Below are 4,425 nucleotides of genomic sequence, written 5' to 3' on the forward strand. Positions count from 1 at the left end.
AAAGTGCTAGGGTCTGGGCCGACCTCACATGGAGGGGCAGAGTGTTCCAGAGCCTATAGGGCCAGCTGCTGCGAAGGCTCGGTGCCCTCTGGTTTTAAGCCTGGTCTTGGGCACTACCAGCAGCAGCTGGTCAGCAGACCTTAAAGCTCTGGCTGGGGTGTAGCGCTGGAGGAGTTCGGCTATATATGCCGGAGCCAGCCCACACTGAAAAAAGGTTTTCGAGCTGTACTCCATCCAATTTATAATTGTCCTTTCATTCAATTCAACATTATTTGTTTTATTTCTTCAACTAATAATTTGTTTATCAATATATTTTTTTAATGTAAATATTTTTCATTCAGAGCTCAACTAAGAAATATCCGTTTTGACGAATATACAATCTTAAGGTTACGCATAGGCCCGCACATGCGCATTAAACAGAAAGCTATAAGACAGGACCGTCTTCAAACAACCCAGGCCGCCCAGGAAGAGAGCCTCAACACGACCGATCTTTTCCTGCACCGGAGAGACAGAGAGCAACCATTACATTGTGGTAAGTGAAAACAACAATTTAATTATGCTGCTGTATTTCGTAGCATACTGTTATTTCCATGCTATATATTTTGCCATTTCTCTGCAAACGTACTTGGTAACATTATTTGATGTCGACGTTGGTAAATGTTAAACTTAGTTTAGTTTAACGTTACACTTGCTAACATTACGTGATGTCCACGTTGGTAAGTCTTAAACTTAGTTTAAAGTTACACTTGCTAACATTACGTGATGTCCACGTTGGTAAGTCTTAAACTTAGTTTAACTTTACACTTGGTAACAATACGTGATGTAGACGTTGGTAAATGTTACATAAATTAACTCATTTTATCCGTGACTTATTTTACAGCGGTAAAGTTAATTGGCTAGTTATTAGCTAGCTAGCAAGCAGCTAGCATACCACCATGTTATTAGCTAGCTAGCAAGCAGCTAGCATACCATGCGGGCCCGGTGGTTCTAATTCAACTTCAAGTTTTATTTTTGCATGCTATATATTTTGCCATTTCTCTGCAAACATACGTGGTCACATTAGATGTCGACGTTGGTAAATGTTAAACTTAGTTAAGTTTAACGTTACACTTGCTAACATTACGTGATGTCGTTGGTAAATGTTACATAAATTAACTCATTTTATCCGTGACTTTACAGCGGTACGTTAATTAGCCCGGCCCGCATGGTGGTATGCTATCTGCTTGCTTGCTAGCTAGCTAATAACTTGGTAGCAGTTGGTTCAAAGACTCCTGCATATAATGTAATTATCTTAATAAGATGCTGTGTGGTGTGATTTCCAATATAATAAATGCTGAAAAATAAGTGCACAGTATGTTTTATTAATTTAATTTAGTGATACACTTAGCAGTTACTCCTGAGTTTAATTTGTTTGGCACCCTGTAACAATCTGGGTTTCTCATTTTGCCCCCCAGGAAAAGTAATTGCCCACCCTGCTAATAATATTAACAACTAAGATGGGAGGTGAGAAGGGTCTGCTCTGATCTGAGCATCTCAAAATGATAAAGACAATGGCGCACCCAGCAATTTGTAATGTAATGTCAATTTGACAAACAAGATATGAAATTTCCAATCGAAAAACACTGCTAACCTTACTATAGGTGTGTACAATCGTAGATAAAAAATATAGCTAGATGACTTCATCCTAAACTAAGCCTTAAACAACTATATTGATTGCATTAAAGTTAAATCATATTCTGCCATTGATTTGAGCATTTCTATTGGTGATGTTTATGAAGACTATGAGTTAATCGCTCTTTTTTTCTCCCTCTTTCAGACTCCTCTCACTCTTATCTAGGATATTGGTTTCCTCGGGTGGAAACATCTATATCTTCAGCCACAACCCTCTCATTGCTGCTGTTACGGTTGGACATACAGTAGAAACTTTGTTGGGATTTTTGCTTTTTTGGGGATTTCATTTTTCAATGGTGGGGGGGGAGTTATTGGTTATTTGATGGATGTGGAGATGCAAGGACTGTGGCTATTCATGTACCAGAAGATCTGAACTGCTAAAACATTATAGACTAGATCATCAACATTATGGAAGGCACCGTTTTTATCCCTGCCTATATGAAAACTGCCCATTTTCATGTAAAACATGGAATGCACTACTGAAGCATCTTTGTACACAACACCCTTCTCAGCAATCCTCAAGAGCAGAGATCTCACATTTTAAGTGCCATCTTTGTGATGACAATCAACTTGCTACTGAAACAGACTTTTTTCACCACATGTATGTTGATTGTTCATATCAAACCAACATATATGGAAGTTTCCACACTCATAAATGGAGAAAACACAAAGTATGTACAGTTAGAGATTTAAAACCTGCACTCGAAGTTCAAGAGGTACACTAACTTTACTCATAGTATGTATGTATATGTGTGTGTAATCAAATGTACGTAAAGCTAAATCACATGCTTTTGCATATCATTTGTCTGTCTTTGATATATATATATATATCTATACTACCTATATTCCCTAGGTGAATGAAGAATTCCTCAGAGTAACCACAATACCCCTTGAAGCAAGGTTCATGCAGAAACTTGACGAGAAGTGCAGTGAACTAATTCAAGTCGTCACAAAGAAGGGTGGAGCTATCCGGGAGAAGACAAAGCTCCTGCCAATTGTGGAAACGGTATGTACAGATGTTTTTTACTTTACTGCTCACTTACATATATGCCTCAATAACAATAGATATATTTTTCAATACATAATCAATTATTTATAGCATTGGTCACTGATCCGACACAGCAACCTTTTAGCCGGAGGTTTCATAGACTTGGCACATTCATTCTTCATGTTCATGTTTTTCTACATATTTATAGGTGCAGACATCCATTTTGGCGTAATGGGAATTCTTGGCTGTTTTTTCATGGCCTTAATATGGTTGACACACTAATTGACTGATATTGTAATCATTATTTTATCGACTGATATGAAAAAGTGTCCAGCCCTAACTTCACGCCAAACTATGCTCTTTTTTCATGTCTCTACTGTCTAAATGCATCCTTACTCATTTATCACCCAAAGCTCATTTGCATTTATGACCATTCCCATGCATTCATTCCTACATACACTAGCTCTCAATCCCACATTAACAAACCGTGGCACACTCACACTGATTGAATGGACGAACTGAACAATTAACATTAATTATTGTGACTGTCTTCATGCAGGATACTGACACCACTACAAAGAGGGAGATTGCTCTCAAATGTCTCATCCTCAACATGGGAGAATCGGTGGAGGACCTGATCAAAAAATTCCTGGTAAGGCAAGATTACTGTTGAGATGTTAAAATTCTAGCTAAGGCTGTCCACTTTATATGATGTGTGTTACATTTTACATAACATTTTAGTTATTTAGCAGGTGCTCTTATCCCGAGTGACTAACAACAAGTGTAATAGGAGTACAAGTGAAATTCAAATGTCACCAAAACAGCGAGTAACCAATAGGCAGTCCTAGTAGTGTTTAAAGACGTGCTCAGGCAATAGCTACAGACAAGAGCCAAAGCAATGCATCACGATACAATTCCTTCTTACAGCCAATTATGGCCTTCCAGGACGTCCACGATATGTCTTAACAGTTATTCATCTGGGGGGAAACCCGAGCTATATTGATTTCAGATTCTTTTTTCCTAAATTATTTTCCAGGTGTCGGAGAAGGAAGAGGCTGGACAAATTCTTCAGCGGGAAACTATCGCAATCTTCGTCATCAGAGATGCACAAGCCGCAACCAAAGACATTGGCATCATACTTGAGGGACAAGAGGTTGTGAATAAGTTGGCGTCTGTTGCAAATGCTGTCGCCATTCTCCTGGGCTTCCTTTATGCTCTCAATCTGGAATATCCCAAGACATTAAAATTGACATTTGAATATATCCAGAAAGTCTTCATGGAGCTGGACACGAAAGGCATGGCCACCAAGGTCAAGAAGCTCTATGACCAGCTCTACAATAGAGCTTAGTTCAGGTTTCCTACACGTCCAGGTTTTCCAGTCATGGAAAATGATAACAAGTCACAGAAAACGTATGTGACTGTCCTGGAGAATGAAAAGGTTACACACCTGTGTGTAACTAGTTATGGTTCGTCATTCTGAAGTAGAACTGTTAGAAAATATAAAAACTGTCCTCGCAATTACCCTGTGGCACTGATGGGCTCTGCTCTGGCTGGTCGAGTACGCAACTGTTTTGCGTACGCATTTGATTTCAAAGGTCAATAATATGTTTGGCTGCCAGCTCTTCAAAGTTCCAAATCTGACCCTTGAGAACTAAGCTTACTGGCTAACTTAAGACTTGACTCACTTTTACACGATTTTTCAAAATGTGTAGAATGTCTTCATGTCTGGTCAGCTCAATGTTAACCTCACTTGAGGATTTTACATT

General features: G+C 38.9%; 1 long non-coding RNA gene across 1 annotated transcript; it reads left to right on the plus strand.

The window, feature by feature from the left end:
• The first annotated feature begins 315 nt into the window (after window positions 1-315).
• Window positions 316-3,301, plus strand: LOC117482852. Its single transcript, XR_004555932.1, has 4 exons — window positions 316-532; window positions 1,817-1,904; window positions 2,525-2,677; window positions 3,219-3,301. It is a non-coding gene; the product is annotated as an uncharacterized LOC117482852 (long non-coding RNA).
• The last annotated feature ends 1,124 nt before the right edge of the window (window positions 3,302-4,425 follow it).

The sequence above is a fragment of the Trematomus bernacchii genome, unplaced genomic scaffold (assembly GCF_902827165.1).
Source record: "Trematomus bernacchii unplaced genomic scaffold, fTreBer1.1, whole genome shotgun sequence".
NCBI classification, from domain to species: Eukaryota; Metazoa; Chordata; class Actinopteri; order Perciformes; family Nototheniidae; genus Trematomus; species Trematomus bernacchii.